The 18,317-nt window shown below is 32.9% G+C and overlaps 1 protein-coding gene across 1 annotated transcript in view; it reads left to right on the top strand.

Moving 5' to 3' along the window:
* Positions 1-218: 218 nt before the first annotated feature.
* Positions 219-18,317, top strand: part of LOC101901355 (uncharacterized) — an 80,305-nt gene continuing 62,206 nt past the window's right edge. The window contains exon 1 of the mRNA XM_059118395.1: positions 219-1,505. The gene's annotated coding sequence lies outside the window, so the exon portion shown is untranslated. The remainder of the gene's footprint in view (positions 1,506-18,317) is intronic.

The raw sequence follows: 18,317 nt of genomic DNA, 5'->3' as shown, positions 1-18,317 counted from the left end.
TTTACTTTGTAACATTATAACGTCTCCGTCGATAATGATTTCCCATAAAAACAAAATATAAAAACTCAATTAACGATACAAATACACTTCAAAAATTCCCCAGAAATTTTACTTCAAAACTTTTCTTTGGCTACCACTTGCCACACCCTAAAAATATGCAATAATTTCCTTTAATAAATGTGCTAAACCTATTTTCTTTCTTTTTTTCATAGGAAAAAACCGGCGGTAAAACAGCTCTAAATTGTGTGGACAATTAAGTGTGTGTGTGTGTTGTGTTAGTGAAAAATGTAATTTGTGAAAAGTGTTTCCTGAAATAAAATTAAGTGACTTTCACTGTAGTTGTCAATTTTTTTATTTTTCGAAGAAAAACAAAAACAAAGAAATTATTAAAAAACATACATCTCCCCCCAAAAAATATAATAATTTATAATGAAAAGCGAGAATCTCCATTAGCAACTTCACTACCATTCATATTCTCATCAGAAATCAACGAATATGAAGAAAACAAAAAACAAAAGTCAATAAACATGACAAACAATCAAGTTATAATGGCAACAACAACAACTACAAAAGCAACGGCAGCAACAACAAAAGCGAGAACAAAACCAAGTCTGTGGGCCAATAACAACGACAACAATAACAGCAACGACAATGGCATAGGGAAAAAGTTCTTGCAGGATGCTGTAAAATAAACAGCATCCTTTTTTTGCACACAACCAAAGGGAAGCAAGAGCAGTAAATGAAACAGTTTTTGGCCAATGGGAGTGCACTAAACTCAAATAAAGAGAGTAAATCTGTTGAGAGACTCTTTCTCTTGCTTGAAATCAGTGCCTGTGAATGTTAACGGCAATGTAAACAAAACATAAACAATAACCCATACAACAGTGTTACGTATTTCTCTCTCCCGCTTTACATTACATTTCTCCATTTAAAGTAACGGAGTAAGAGAACTCACAAAACCAAACAGAGAGTGAGTGCCTGAGAGCAGCAAAAATGTAGTAAGTGAAAGTGTATTTGTTTGCAGATTGTTGTGGCATCGAAAAATAGTGGAAAAATATAACAAAAACAACAAACATTTTATTACCACAATATGTTTGTTTGTGTGTGTGCTTGTACTTGGCTGGTAAACTACAACCACTAAAAATGAGTTGTTGTTGAAAATTTCTTGAATTATTGCCAAAACTAAAACGAAAATAAAAATCAACCACTCTACTTAGGAGAACGACATTCTCAATTCTCAGCATCCCAGTACAAGAAGAATTTGTCTTGGCATTTTTCTAACGGCTCGGAAAAGTCTGCAATGTTATCTATGCCATCATTAATATTGAAATAAGACAAACACTCACTCACACAAATACCACAGATCAATGACCCACATTGTCAGTATTCTCGTTGTCTTCTTCCTCCACCTTCCCCAGAACATCATCAGCATCATCGGGGAAAAAGCAACAACAACCACAACAACAAGGAATTAAGCGGCAAAAGCAAAACCTCATCAAAAACAGGTAATACATTTTTCAAAACAAAACAAGAAAGTCCATAATAATTTCCCAACATAAAACACTTTAGCTGTTTTCAAGTCAGTCCATGAGTAATGGGGTGTAATTTAGGTGGTGATTCTATGAAATGTATTTGTAGGTGGCCTTTTAATTATTCTCAGGAGGGTCAAGAGGGAGTTTTGGGGTAAACTTTTTCATGATTTGTCTTTTTAAGAGTTTATAAAAGTTTGATTTCAAAAAGATTGTAAAAATCTTGAATAACTTTTTTTTGTCAAAAAAAAAAAAAAAAAAAAAAAAAAAAAAAAAAAAATCGTATCAGGTCTTAATATTTCTTTAGATATGTTATTCTTTGACGGTCCTTAAAGATTATTCATTTAATACTCCGTGTCTAAAGTGGCTTTTGGGCAGATATTTTTTTTAATAATCTTGTCACTAATAGGCCATTAAATAATATATTTAAAATGGACCTTGAAAAAATATTCTATATAAAATGTACGCATCATAGGGCCCTTGAAAATAATTTTCTAAAAAAAATGACATATCTTTTGGTTATTCGAAACATAATTCTTAAAAATCATAAATCTTAAAAATATTATTTTAAAAACAACCTCATAGATGGACCTTAAAACGATCTATAATTTAAAAAAAATCTTGAAAATATTTTTAAGAAATTCAGACTCAGAAAGACCCTAAATGTTCTAAAACAAGTAAAAAAAGCAGTAAGTTCGGCCAGGCCGAACTTTGAATACCCTCCACCGTTCGGAACGAATTTGGCATCAAAAAATAAAATCCGTGAAAAATTCTGTTAAAATCTTAAAAATGTCGGATGTAGCCATTATATTAGGGTCTAAACGACGACGTGGATCTGCATAGACAACTTTTGTCATAAGCCATTACAATATTCCAATTTGAAACTTAAAAAAAATCAGTGAATAATTTAGCTAAATTCACCAATGTAAGGAGATACTATTATATAGGGATATACCAAAATGTGGACCTGCACAGAAAATTTTCTGTAATTCCGGCGAATAATGTCGGTAAAATCATCTAAATACCGAATATCGGGAGGTACCGTTATATGGGGGCTATACGAAGACGTGGACCTGCACAAACAATTTTCTGTCTTAAGCTGTAGTATCCATTTCGAACTTCAAATACCAAATTTGAAACAATTCCGGTGAGTAATGTCGCTAAAATCATCAAAATACCAAATATCGGAAGGTACCGTTATATGGGAGCTATATCTAAATCTCATCTACATGCCTCATTTTCAATACCAAAAGTCCTACAGACACATTTGAGTAAAATTTTATCAATCTATTTCATGTCGTTCGGAAGACGGACATTGTTAAATCGACATAGAATTTAATGCTGATCAAGAATATATATTCTTTGGGGGGTCTAAAATGTATAGTTCGAGGTGTTACAAACGGAATGACAAACTTAATATAACCTCCAAACTATGCTGGAGGGTATAAAAATCAACGTCCCAAATGGGAACAATGGGCAGTGGAAATATATTCTTTTGAAAATAAATGTCTCAATTGGTCCTGGAAAAAATATTTTTTGTTTAAATTACCTAGTCTCAGAACTTCTTCTCCTTAAAAACTCAACGTATCAAATAGGCCTTGAGAAAATTTCTCCACATTTCCGATTTTTTTTCAAAATCAACGATTATTGGCCTGTTTTTCCTTTAAAAAATTATTTTTAAAATCCAATTAAAATTATTGGCCTGTTTTTCCTTTAAAAAATTATTTTTAAAATCCACGATTATTGGCCTGTTTTTCCTTTAAAAAATTATTTTTAAAATCCACGATTATTGGCCTGTTTTTCCTTTAAAAAATTATTTTTAAAATCCACGATTATTGGCCTGTTTTTCCTTTAAAAAATTATTTTTAAAATCCACGATTATTGGCCTGTTTTTCCTTTAAAAATTATTTTTAAAATCCACGATTATTGGCCTGTTTTTCCTTTAAAAAATTATTTTTAAAATCCACGATTATTGGCCTGTTTTTCCTTTAAAAAATTATTTTTAAAATCCACGATTATTGGCCTGTTTTTCATTTAAAAATTATTTTTAAAAATCCACGATTATTGGGCTGTTTGTCTTTAAAAAAAATTTTTCTAAAAATCCACGATGTCTTTAAAAAATATTTTTAAAAATCCACAATTATTGGCCTGTTTTTCCTTTAAAAAATTATTTTGGCCTGTTTTTCCTTAAAAAAAATATTTTTAAAAATCCACGATTATTGGGCTGTCTTTAAAAAAATTATTTTTAAATATCCAAGATTATTGGCCTGTTTTTCCTTTAAAAAATTATTTTTTTTAAAAACTCACGATTATTGGGCTCTCATAAAAAAAATATTTTTAAATATCCACGATTATTGGCCTGTTTTTCCTTTAAAAAATTATTTTTAAATATCCACGATTATTAGCCAGTTTGTCCTTTAAAAAATTATTTTTAAAAATCCACGATTATTGGCCTGTTTTTTCCTTTAAAAAATTATTTTTAAAAATCCACGATTATTGGGGTGTTTTTCCTTTAAAAAAATATTTTTAAAAATCCACGATTATTGGGGTGTTTTTCCTTTAAAAAAATATTTTTAAAAATCCACGATTATTGAAGAGTTGATCATTTAAAAAATTATATTTAAAAATCCACGATTATTGGCCTGTTTTTTCCTTTAAAAAATTATTTTTAAAAATCCACGATTATTGTCCTGTTTTTCCTTTAAAAAATTATTTTTAAAATCCACGATTATTGACCTGTTTTTCCTTTAAAAAATTATTTTTAAAATCCACGATTATTGGCCTGTTTTTCCTTTAAAATATTATTTTTAAAATCCACGATTATTGGCCTGTTTTTCCTTTAAAAAATTATTTTTAAAATCCACGATTATTGGCCTGTTTTTCATTTAAAAATTATTTTTAAAAATCCTCGATTATTGGGCTGTTTGTCTTTAAAAAAATTTTTTCTAAAAATCCACGATGTCTTTAAAAAATATTTTTAAAAATCCACGATTATTGGCCTGTTTTTCCTTTAAAAAATTATTTTGGCCTGTTTTTCCTTAAAAAAATATTTTTAAAAATCCACGATTATTGGGCTGTCTTTAAAAAAATTATTTTTAAATATCCACGATTATTGGCCTGTTTTTCCTTTAAAAAATTATTTTTTTTTAAAAACCCACGATTATTGGGCTGTCTTAAAAAAAATATTTTTAAATATCCACGATTATTGGCCTGTTTTTCCTTTAAAAAATTATTTTTAAATATCCACGATTATTAGCCAGCTTGTCCTTTAAAAAATTATTTTTAAAAATCCACGATTATTGGCCTGTTTTTTCCTTTAAAAAATTATTTTTAAAAATCCACGATTATTGGGGTGTTTTTCCTTTAAAAAAATATTTTTAAAAATCTACGATTATTGGGGTGTTTTTCCTTTAAAAAAATATTTTTAAAAATCCACGATTATTGAAGAGTTGATCATTTAAAAAATTATATTTAAAAATCCACGATTATTGGCCTGTTTTTTCCATTAAAAAATTATTTTTAAAAATCCACGATTATTGGCCTGTTTTTCCTTTAAAAAATTATTTTTAAAAATCCACGATTATTGGGATGTTGGTCCTTTAAAAAATTATTTTTAAAAATACACGATTATTGGGGTGTTGGTCCTTTAAAAGATTATTTTTTAAAAACTACGAATAATCCACGATTATTGGCCTGTTTTTCCTTTAAAAAATTATTTTTAAAATCCACGATTATTGGCCTGTTTTTCATTTAAAAATTATTTTTAAAAATCCACGATTATTGGGCTGTTTGTCTTTAAAAAAAATTTTTCTAAAAATCCACGATGTCTTTAAAAAATATTTTTAAAAATCCACGATTATTGGCCTGTTTTTCCTTTAAAAAATTATTTTGGCCTGTTTTTCCTTAAAAAAATATTTTTAAAAATCCACGATTATTGGGCTGTCTTTAAAAAAATTATTTTTAAATATCCACGATTATTGGCCTGTTTTTCCTTTAAAAAATTATTTTTTTTTAAAAACCCACGATTATTGGGCTGTCTTAAAAAAAATATTTTTAAATATCCACGATTATTGGCCTGTTTTTCCTTTAAAAAATTATTTTTAAATATCCACGATTATTAGCCAGCTTGTCCTTTAAAAAATTATTTTTAAAAATCCACGATTATTGGCCTGTTTTTCCTTTAAAAAATTATTTTTAAAAATCCACGATTATTGGGGTGTTTTTCCTTTAAAAAAATATTTTTAAAAATCTACGATTATTGGGGTGTTTTTCCTTTAAAAAAATATTTTTAAAAATCCACGATTATTGAAGAGTTGATCATTTAAAAAATTATATTTAAAAATCCACGATTATTGGCCTGTTTTTTCCTTTAAAAAATTATTTTTAAAAATCCACGATTATTGGCCTGTTTTTCCTTTAAAAAATTATTTTTAAAAATCCACGATTATTGGGATGTTGGTCCTTTAAAAAATTATTTTTAAAAATACACGATTATTGGGGTGTTGGTCCTTTAAAAGATTATTTTTTAAAAACTACGAATAATGGGTTGTTTCTCTTTAAAAAAAATTATTTTTAAAAATCCACGATTATTGTCCTGTTTGTCCATTAAAAATCCACGATTATTGGTCTGTTGGTCCTTGAAAACATATGTTAAACAAATCCACGCTTATTGGTCTGCTGCTCCTTGAAAAAATGTGTTTAAAAAATCCAAGCTAATTGACCTGTTGGTCCTTGAAAAAATATGTTAAAAAAATCCAAGATAATTGGCCAGTTGGTCCTTGAAAAAATATGTTTAAAAAACCCTGCTTATTTGTCCGTTGGTCCTTTAAAAATTATTTAAAAAAATCCACGCTCATTGGTCTGTTGTTCCTTGAAAACACATATTTTTCATAAATTCCCAGTTAGGGCCTCGATGTTTTTTTTTTTCATCCTTATCTCATTTAAGTTAACTTATGCAAATTCCAAAAGCCATGATCTTAATCTCGAACCCTGTCGAAAATAAATTTTAATTTTTTCTCTCTCTTAACTTTAGTATGAAAAATTTGTTGATTCCTTTTTTTAAGCTTGCGGGGATTTACAAAAAAGCGAAACAGACTTAACTTTTTTTATGACACATTTACACAACTGCCGCACATCAAATAAGCAGCAGACTCAAAGTCTCAAGTTAATTGACAAAGTTTTATGCATTATGGGGCTTAGCTGCATATTTGTGAGAGTGTCAATGTGTGTGAGTGTATGTGGGGGTTGTATTAAAAAAAGAACTCAACAAAAATAATCTAAACAACAGCACAACAGTTGTGGGAAATAAATTTATATTCAAATGACGACGTCTCGAAGTACATTGCCCCAGTTAATTTCTTTCTTCGTGTATGTGTGTGAATGAAAATGTCAAGGGGGTTAGATTGTATGTCGAGGAAGTAAAGGATTAAAATAAATGAAAAGCTGGAGAAGCTAATAAGCAATTCTTTGGTAAGAAATTTATGTCACACATTGCTTGGGAGTCACGGGAATCGGTTGGAATTTGAAAAACAGTTCATTGGGGAAATTATTGCAATCAGGATAGATTGAACAATAATTTTCCATTAAATTCTATACAAGTAAATACTTTTATGGGTATTGGGGATCGATGGAAATTAAAGTGAAAACAAGTAACAATAATATGTTAATACCAAATATATAGGTGCAGTTCTTTGGGTCGTATGAATATTATGAAGATATTTCCTCATTATGTATACGCTACAGTGCACAACTTTATTTTTGAGAGTGGGTGGGTATATTAATGATTTTTTTTCAAGGATCATTAGAGATCCGGGAATTTTTATACCCTTCGTCATTCCGTTTGTGACTCATCGAAATAATGGTTTTAGGCATAACAAGGTATATATATTCTTGATGAGCGTAAAATTCCAAGACGATTTAGCCATATTCGTCCGTCCGTGTGTCCGTCTGTGTGTCCGTCTGTTGATTACAAACGGTCAAAACGCATAAAGATGGGAAGCTAAATCTTTGCATAGATCAGTCTTTGGTCTGCAGGCAGGTCAAGTTCGAAAATGGGCTATATCGGTCCTATTCCGTATTTCGATGATTGTAGCCAAATTTTTGAATGAAAATGTTTGAAAATCCACAAAAGGAGTTACTTCTGAGTATTTTATCCCCTGGAAGATTATTGTCTATATAGGTCCACAATATCGTACATCCTCCATATAACGGCACCTCCCTGTATTCGGTATTTAGATGATTTTAGCTAAATTTTTCAATGGAATTGTCTAAAAATCCGTACTAGAAGTTCTTTCTAAGCACTTTACCCCTTGGAAGATAAATTTCTATATAAGTCCACGATATCCTATAGCCCACATACAACGGTACTTCCCGATATTCCATATTTTGACGATTTTAGGGACATAAATCACCGAAGTTGTCTCAAATTTCGTATTTAGAGTTCATAATGGGAACTACAGTCTATGACAAAAAATTGCAGGTCCAGGTCTTCATATAGGCCCCATATATCAATACCTCGCATATATCAGTACCTCCCTATTTAGACGATTTTAGGTACAATATTCGGGGAAATTGTATGAAATTTCGTATTTGAAATTCCTAATAGGGGTTCTATAGCCTGCGACAGGAAATTGTTTATGCAGGTCCAGATTTTCGTAGCGGCGATATAACGATACCTCCCTTAATTCGGTATTTTGATGATTTTAGCAACATTATTTACCGGATTTTTTTTCAAATTTTCGTATTTGAATATTGTAATAGCTTATGACAGAAGTTGCCTATGCAGGTCCACGTCTTCTTATAGACCCTAATATAACGGCTATATTCGGTATTTTTAAGATGTGGAGCTTTTCAAAGTTCGTCCCGACCGAACTTAGTGTCTTTTTTTTATTTTTTTTAAATATTTATATATATTTTTTAAAGACTAATAGGGTCTGTTGATTTTTTAATGTTTTCCCAATGTCCTCTTGCACTTTTTCAAAAATCAACAGAAGCGTGTATTTTTTTTAAGAATATGTTTCAAGGACCGGCTGGTTGGTTTTTGCAACAATATGTTTTCAAGGAATGAAAGACAAATAGGACCAAAAGACCAATAAACGTGGATTCTTAAGACTATTCTTGAAGGACCAGCAGACCGATGAGACTGGATTTTTTAACAATATTTTTCATGGATCAACAGAACCCCAATATGTTTTCAAGGAAGGACACACAAACAAGTGTGGAATTTTTTCCTATGGCCAAAAGATAATTTTTACCAAAAACCACCAGACCAATAACTTTGGGATATTTATGATTTTTTTTCAAAGGCCAACACACCAATAGTGGTCGAATTTTTTAAAATCGTTATTAAGAACTATTATTTTTTTTTTGAAAGACATAGACATAGAGCGTGGATTTTCTAGGGATATTTCATCAAGGACCTACAAAACTCCAAGTTTAGGTTTTTAAAGAATATTTTTTTAAGATGCACCCACCAATGTGGAAGAATTTTTAGGAGCAATATCCTTGGGTTTTTTAAACATTTTTTCAAGGACAGACCTCCTACCATGGATAATTCAGTGATTTGTTTAAGGACGCTATATGGTCCTTGTCCCCAACTATTTTAATATTTTTTGAAGGACCAACAAAGATCTGAACAAGAATGCTTTAAAAATATATTATTGAAGTATTTTTTACGGATCGCCAGACCAAAGTGACTGTGCAAGAATATTTTTTTTCAAAGCTTTCCTATATACTACCTCTTTGTACTCTAGTGTTCCACTGCGAATTAATTCCACAAAAGCAACGAAAACAAACGAATCCAGAAAAAAAATTGTGTCACTATTTTTTGCGGTTTCCACATTTTACTCTTCGAAAAAATGACACTTTCCAAAGACATGGAGGATACCACACACATTCACACGCCGACGTTTAGGAAGAAAATTAGGTGACAAACAATACGACGTGTAGACAACTGTACAAAGTGAAATCTACCAAACGAGTAGCAGACTCTGTAATCCAAGATGACATGTTGTGATTTGTTAGCGATAAAAGTAACATGTTCCATTAGTTTTTTAGGTTATCTCTTCGTATTACTATTGGATGTGTTGATTTATGGAATCATGGAAGGAATGGCATTTTCTTACATTTCTCAGGGGTGAAAATGATGGGTAGATAACAGGAGACATTTTTGGAAATAACTTTAAGGTATGTAATGGTGGTTCATTGGGGGCGTATGACTAATGGAATAAAGTTGGTGTTGCGTATACGGAGAAAGTTAATAATGTATAAAAATTAAGAGGAAACATTTGCTTAAGTAACTAGAAAAAACTGTTTAAAATGTAGGAATATTAGGCGGTCTGGCGTTATTTCCACGTTTATGTGTCAGAAGATCAATGAAAAAATATTTTTAAAGGAATTCACATCTCAAAAAGGTCTGGGAAACATATCTTTAAAAACATCGAAGTCTATATTACATATAACTCAGATGGGTGCTGAAGAAATTATCTTCATATATTGGTCTTGAAAAACCCAAGTCTTTATTACTTTTTTTCAAGGTCCCATAATTTCGAATTTATAAGAATATTTTTTCAGGTAATTTCTGACATGTCCTTGCAAAAAAATATTCTTATAAATCTCGAAATTATAGTACCTTGAAAATATCCAAGGTCCTATATATTCTTAAAAAATCTTAAAAAGCTCAGATGTATCTTTGAAAAACATTTCCTGATGAACCTATTAAAATCCACGTCTCAGACTGGCCTTGAAGCTAATCCTTAAAAAATCTACGTCCAAGATAGGCCCTGGAACAAATCCTTAACAAATCCTCGTCCAAGATAGGCCTTGGAACAAATTCTTAAAAAATCCACGTCCAAGAAAGGCCTTTGAACAAGATAGGATTTGGAACAAATTCTTAAAAACCCACGCCCAAGATAGTCCTTGGAAAAATATTACTTAAAAATCCACGTCTCAACAAAATCATATATCTGATGGTCCTTGGAAAATTACTCTTAAATAGTCTGCATCCCAAATGGGTCTTGCAAAAATAATTTTTAAAATATGCACCTTTTGGACTCTTATGGCTCAAAGAAGAATATTCTTTGAAAATTCTACGTTTCAGATGGACCAAGGAAATATATTTGTTATAAAAAAATTCCCAGGTAGTTGTTGGCCTCTGCTGGTCCTCCAAAGTCCTACAAAAAATCTACAATTAAGACTCTGTTAGGTCTAAAGAAAGTTATTTAAAAAAAAAACACGTTTTTAGGTAGGGTGATCTCTGAAAATAATTTTAAAAAAATTCCAAATTAAGTGCTTCAGATAGCCTTTCACCTCGTTTACAGGTCAGAAAAGTCCTTTTTATAAAAAATCCTCGTTTTTAGGTCAGAAATGTTATTTTTATAAAAAAAATCCTCGTTATTAGGTCAAAAGAGTCCTTTTTATAAAAAATCCTCGTTGTTAGGTCAGAAATATTATTTTTTTAAAAAATCCTCGTTTATAGGTCAGAAAAGTCCTTTTTTAAAAAATCCTCGTTTATAGGTCAGAAAAGTCCTTTTTATAAAAAATCCTCGTTTTAAGGTCAGAAAATCCTTTTTATAAAAAATCCTCGTTTTTAGGTCAGAAATATTATTTTTATATAAATAATCCTCGTTTGTAGGTCAGAAAAGTCCTTTTTATAAAAAATCCTCGTTTTTGGGTCAGAAATGTTATTTTTATATAAATAATCCTCGTTTATAGGTCAGAAAAGTCCTTTTTATAAAAAATCCTCGTTGTTAGGTCAGAAATTTTATTTTTATAAAAATCCTCGTTTATAGGTCAGAAAAGTCCTTTTTGTAAAAATCCTCGTTTATAGGTCAGAAAAGTCCTTTTTATAAAAATCCACGTTTAGTGGTCATTTAGTCCTTGAAAAATATTTTTTAAAAATGCACGTTTAGTCCTTGAAAAATATTTTTTAAAAATGCACGTTTAGTCCTTGAAAAATATTTTTTAAAAATCCATGTTTAGTTCTTGAAAAATATTTTTTAAAAATTCACGTTTAGTCATTGAAAAGTATTTTTTAAAAATCCACGTTTAGTCCTTGAAAAATATTTTTTAAAAATCCACGTTTAGTCCTTGAAAAATATTTTTTAAAAATTCACGTTTAGTCCTTGAAAAATATTTTTGAAAAATTCACGTTTAGTCCTTGAAAAAAATTTTTGAAAAATTCACGTTTAGTCCTTGAAAAATATTTTTTAAAAATTCACGTTTAGTCCTTGAAAAATATTTTTTAAAAATCCACGTTTAGTCCTTGAAAAATATTTTTGAAAAATCCACGTTTAGTCCCCGAAAAATGTTTTTGAAAATTCACGTTTAGTCGCTGAAAAATATATTTTTTAAAATCCACGTTTAGTCCTTTAACAATATTTTTTATATTCAAAAACTCCGTGGGTCCTTAAACAAATTTTTAAAGTCCTCGTTTATATTTAAAAAGTCCACGCTTATTGATCTTTTGGTCCTTGCAAAAAGGTTTTAAAAGTCTTAGTTTATATTTGAAAATCCAAGCCTATTGATCTGAAAATTTCACGTTTAGTCCTTGAAAAAAAGTTTTAATAGTCCGCTTTATATTTAAAAAATCCACGCTTATTGATCTGTTTGGTCCTTGAAAAAATATGTTTAAAAATCCACGTTTATTGATCTCTTAGTCCTTGAAAAAATATTTTAAAAAATCCAGGTTTATAGGACTGTTAGTCCTTGAAAAACAATTCTTTAAAAATTCAAGATTATTGCTCTGTTAGTCCTTGAAAAAAATATGTTTAAAAATCCACGCTTACTGATCTGTTTGGTCCTTGGAAAAATATGTTTAAAAAATCCACGTTTATTTCTCTGTTAGTCCTTGAAAAATATGTTTAAAAATCTCCACTTTTTGATCTGTTTGTCCTTGAAAAATATGTTTAAAAACCACGCTTATTGATCTGTGGGTCCTTGAAGAAATATCCAAAAATATGTTTAAAAATCCACTTCTGTGTTTGTGTTTATTTCTAAATATCAATATTAAAGGCTCTGATGGTCCCATTAAAAAATATTCCTTTGTCCTATCCACCATGACCTCAGCGTGTCAGCGAAATTGCGCTCAACACTTCAACTCTTTTTGTGTTTTTTTTTTGTGCTTCAGATGCGAAGAATGGAGCAAAACATAACTCGCATAAAAAACTCATTAGTTAAAGTAAAATGTTAATGGACTAAATTTTTCATTCTGTTCTGAAAGCAGGACATATGCCAGGATAAGTGGTGTGGCTACAGCATAATTTGCTTGACATCTCAGCTATGGTGTTATCGTCGCTTCTTTATTTCCATTACAAATAAGTGGAAGAGAAGAACACAAAAAAAATGGTTGGCAAAAAACAAAGACACACACATAGCATACGCATAAATATATGAATTGAGGATGAGCGAAATTTTTTTTGTCTGTAAAATGTCCTGATTGTATTTTTTTTTGTTCTCTTATAATGCAAATATTATCTACTTATGCTTATTTGAGTTGTAAGGACAGAAGAACGTGTGGGGGGGTGGGGGGGAGGTAGCGTAATTTAACATTCTACCACATGCAAAGTACTTGCCTGCAACTGATTTCAAGGAATAATGCGAAGCGTAAAGGTATTTAAATCACGACACCAACACTCAGGCAGCTATGCAAATATCCTTTTTGAAGTTACATACACATAGAGGGTGAAATAAAAAAACTGCAACAAAGTCAAACGCCATAATTTTTATTTTTTTTTTAATTTTATTAAATGAAAGCAAAAAATGTCGGAATTATCATCAAATTTTAGAATAAATTTAGATTTCTTCGAATTGGTCACCTTTGGCCCGAATTATGGCCTTCAAACGGCCAACGAAGCCGTCACACGCTGCCCGAATGTTGCTCTAAGGTATTTTGACCCATTCCCGGCGAAGCGCTTGATCGACACTTTGGTATTTTTTAGAGCCAACCTTTCTTTCCAAAACACTCCGGACACAATAGTCCAACAGACTAGTATCCGGAGATTTTGGTGGTCTGGAAATGAAGCGAGGAACCTCATTTTGTAATCATTCTTGGGTAGTGCGTGCTGAGTGCGATGGTGCTGAGCCCTGTTGGAATGTCCAAGGTCTGCGACCAAAATGTTTGCGTGCCCAAGGCTTTAATACACTCTCCAGAATATTTTCGGGATAATATTCGGCATTTATTCTGAGGCCATGGTCGATTAATACGAGCAGAAAGCGACCATCGGCTATTATGGCGGCCCACACTATCACCATGACCGGAGTTCTGGTGCACACAACCGATGGTGCACACTTTCAGCTGACCTCTTCGTCAAGTAAACACAATTATTTTGTTTGTTTACTAACTGCTGGACAACGAATGTTTTCTCATCGTAGAAAACCAAATTCGGCAGTTCAGCACTTTCGGCCAAGCGAAGCTACTCTTTAGCTCTTTAGACTCTTTTCTTTCTGTTGCGGTGTAGGTTCTTGCACTTTTTGGAATTTCAATGGATTTACCCTGAGCTCATTTTTCTATGTTTGCCGAATGGAATTTTTGCCCTTTTTCGGCCAATGCGACACGGGATTCGATCAAGTCGCTTTTTTACTTTTCGAACCATTTCTGCTGATGTTGCTGTTTTCTTCCGTCCACTTCCATGACGAGCGATGGTACGAGACACAAAATATTTATTCACATTTAAATGCTGAAGTACTCCACCGGTAGGCACATGTGGTTTTCCAGCCAAATATAAAGACATCACACTATCACGCTTCAATTCCATCACGAATAACTTTTTTTCTGGAAAATTCTCACCAAAATACTTTTGTACGCTTGTAAACAATATAATGAGCTGTCCGGGAATAATTTTAACAGCTGTCGGACGAGTAGCTTATAAATGACAGGAGTCTGAAGCAATAAGCAATTTAAAAGCAAAAATGATCTGTTTTGTGGTTTAAGAAAAATTTATAATGGTTGGTTTTAAAAAAATTATTTTTAAGGTCTTTTTTAATTAATTTTAATTTTTTTTAAAGAATATATATTTAAGGCACTTCAAATGCCTTAAGCGTCCTCATTTCTTAATACCTTGTTACCGTTTAGCTTATCATTTTCACTTTCTTCTCGTTTTGCGATTTTTTTACCAGAACGACAAATTAATCAACCATTTTTCCATTGTCTCCTCACTGAAATTACTTCTGACAAATTTCCCATTTTCTAATTAGATTACCAAAATAACAATGGGAAATCGCAATGCAATTAGTTTGTAATTTAATTTTTCCGAAAATCAATATTAATTGTCAATATATCCCACTGGAGGGATGTGCTTCAACTAAATCAAATATTTTCCCCAACTCCCCCAAAAAAGGGGTGGGTGACAACATACCATTACCACCCTCAGCAACATTCCACGTTGCTGCTGATCCACTTATCAATCACAAAAAAGTTTTTCCCTGTTCTTTCACTTTTTTTTTTTTTTGAAAGCTTATGAGATTTTGTTTTTGTATATGTGTTTGACTTTCATGCGATACTTTGGAGGGGGATTGTTGGAGGTTTTTGTTTCCTATTTTACTTTGGAATTTAGTTGCCACGATGTGTGTGCGTGCGTGTGGGTCTGTGGACCACATGTGCGTTTTTTACGAATTTAGTGGGGGATAAAGTTTTAAAGTAAACATTTCGAAGAATTTTTTCCATTCCCTGAAACATCTGTAATTTTGAAATGAAGAGGATTTTAATTCTTCCTGCCGCCATGGGATTTCCGTAAGAATAAGTTTCGTGTATTTACTTGTCATGGTGAATTTCACTTTAAATTGAAAATGTGTTAGTAAACACGTACAGGCAAATAAGATTATGTGAGTTATTCCCGGAGGTACAGAGCATTGCAATCATAGCATAGGTTTTTTTTAGAAGAGTCAATGGTCTTCTTAGAGAAGAGTCGGTGGTCTTCTCAGAGAAGAGTCAATGATCTTTTCAGAGAAGAGTAAATGGTCTTCTCAGAGAAGAGTAAATGGTCTTCTCAGAGAAGAGTAAATGGTCTTCTCAGAGAAGAGTAAATGGTCTTCTCAGAGAAGAGTAAATGGTCTTCTCAGAGAAGAGTAATTAGTCTTCTCAGAGAAGAGTAAATGGTATTCTCAGAGAAGAGTAAATGGTCTTCTCAGAGAAGAGTAAGTAGTCTTCTCAGAGAATAGTAAGTAGTCTTCTCAGAGAAGAGTAAGTAGTCTTCTACGGGAAGGGTAAGTAGTCTTCTCCGAGAAGAGTAAGTAGTCTTCTCCGAGAAGACTACTTCTCAGAGAAGACTGCTTCTCAGAGAAAACCACCAGATATTCTCTGAGAAGGTCAAGCAATGATGTCTCTTGTCTTCTACGAGAAGACCGCCTCTAGTCTTCTACGAGAAGAGTAGTCTTCTCAGAGAATAGTAAGTAGTCTTCTCAGAGAAGAGAAAATGGTCTTCTCAGAGAAGAGAAAATGGTCTTCTCAGAGAAGAGAAAATGGTCTTCTCAGAGAAGAGAAAATGGTCTCCTCAGAGAAGAGAAAATGGTCTTCTCAGAGAAGAGTAAGTAGTCTTTTCCGAGAAGAGTAAGTAGTCTTCTCAGAGAAGAGTAAATGGTATTCTCAGAGAAGAGTAAATGGTCTTCTCAGAGAAGAGTAAGTAGTCTTCTCAGAGAATAGTAAGTAGTCTTCTCAGAGAAGAGTAAGTAGTCTTCTACGGGAAGGGTAAGTAGTCTTCTCCGAGAAGAGTAAGTAGTCTTCTCCGAGAAGACTACTTCTCAGAGAAGACTGCTTCTCAGAGAAAACCACCAGATATTCTCTGAGAAGGTCAAGCAATGATGTCTCTTGTCTTCTACGAGAAGACCGCCTCTAGTCTTCTACGAGAAGACTATCTTTGGTCTTCTACATAAAAGTCTCTGATCTTCTACGAGAAGACGACCTATAGACTTCTACGAGACCTATAGACTTCAGAGAAGACCACCTCTGGTCTTCTAAGAGAAGACCTCCTCTAGTCTTCTAAGAGTAGACAACCCCAATTCTTCTAAGAGAATACCACCATTGGTCTTCTAAGAGAAGACCAGCTCTGGTCTTCTAAGAGAAGACCAGCTCTGGTCTTCTAATAGAAGACCACCTCTGGTCTCCCAAGAGAAGACCACCTCTGGTCTTCCGAGAGAAGACCACCTCTGGTCTTCTGAGAGAAGACCACCTCTGGTCTTCTGAGAAAAGACCACCTCTGGTCTTCTGAGAAAAGACCACCTCTGGTCTTTTCAGAGAAGACCACCTCTGGTCTTCTAAGAGAAGACCTCCTCTAGTCTTCTAAGAGTAGACAACCCCAATTCTTCTAAGAGAAGACCACCATTGGTCTTCTAAGAGAAGACCAGCTCTGGTCTTCTAATAGAAGACCACCTCTGGTCTCCCAAGAGAAGACCACCTCTGGTCTTCTGAGAGAAGACCACCACTGGTCTTCTGAGAGAAGACCACCTCTGGTCTTCTAAGAGAAGACCATCTCTGATCTTCTAAGAGAATACCACCCCAAGTCTTCTAAGAGAAGACCACCTCTGGTCTCCTAAGAGAAGACCACCTCTGGTCTTCTAAGAGAGGACCACCACTGGTCTTCTAAGAGAAGGTCACCTCAGGTCTTCTAAGAAAAGACCAACCCTTCAATGAGAAGACCATTTCTGGTATTCTATGAGCAGACCAACTGGTCTTCGAAGAAAAGACCGCCTATGTCTCCTAAGAGAAGACCATTTCTGGTCTTTTGAAAAAGACAGCCTCCGTCTCTTAGAAGGGATGACCACATCTGGACCTTAAAAATATGACTATATCTTGTCTTTTAAAAGAAGACCACCTCTGGTCTTCTAAGAAAATACACCACTGATCGTCTATGAGGAGACCACATCTGGTCTTCTATGAGAAGACCATCTTTGGTCCTTTATGAGAAGATCTCCTCTTGTATTCTAACAGAAGACCACCTCCGTGTGTTTTATGAGAGAAGATCACCTATGATCTTCGAAGAGACAAGATCACGTCTTGTCCTCTAGGAGAAGAACACCTCTGAAGTCCTACGAGAAAAATAACGTTGGTCTCCTACTACAAGACGAATCTGGTCTCCTGTCTTTAAGTCTTCTAGGAGAAAACCACCACCGGTCTTCTAAGGAGAAGGCAAACTTGTCTTCTCCGATAAGACCACCTGCTCTTTTATAAGAAGACCACCTCTGGTCTCTTTGAAGAAGGCCATCTTTGGTCCTTTATGAGAAGATCACCTCTTGTATTCTAAACCGCCTCTGGGATTCTAACCAAAGACCACCTCTGTGTCTTTTATGAGAGAAGATCACCTATGATCTTCGAGGAGACAAGACCACGTCTGGTCCTCTAGAAGGAGATCACCACTTTGGTCTCCTACGACACGACAACTCTGGTCTTCTGTGAAAAGACAACCCTGGTCTTCTATGAGATGACAACTTTAAGTCTTCTAAGAAAACCAGACCTAACCACTTATGGTCTTTTTGTAGAAATCCAAGACCATTTGGAAGACTAGTTTTCAATACCATCGTATACTTATTAATTCTGTAAGCGAAATATCTATATATCATATCCCCTCTCTCCCTCATTTCAATTAAAGCTACGCTCTGTTGATAGATATTAATAAACCCATTAAATATTTGGGATGCTCTCCATGTTTTGTGTCCTTTTTTAACAGATGACAAATTTCACATCATTTACGTTGCGGTTAGTCAGCAGCCCATCAACGGAAAAGGAAATTGAAATAAAAGAAAATACGCAAAAAAATCATAACCTACTAACCAGAAAAATATGAAATATGAAAAAAGAAC

This window comes from Musca domestica, unplaced genomic scaffold (genome assembly GCF_030504385.1).
Source record: "Musca domestica strain aabys unplaced genomic scaffold, Musca_domestica.polishedcontigs.V.1.1 124, whole genome shotgun sequence".
In the NCBI taxonomy this organism is placed as follows: Eukaryota; Metazoa; Arthropoda; class Insecta; order Diptera; family Muscidae; genus Musca; species Musca domestica.
The sequence above is the reverse complement of the archived record's forward strand: the minus strand, read 5'-3'. Positions and strand labels throughout refer to the sequence as shown.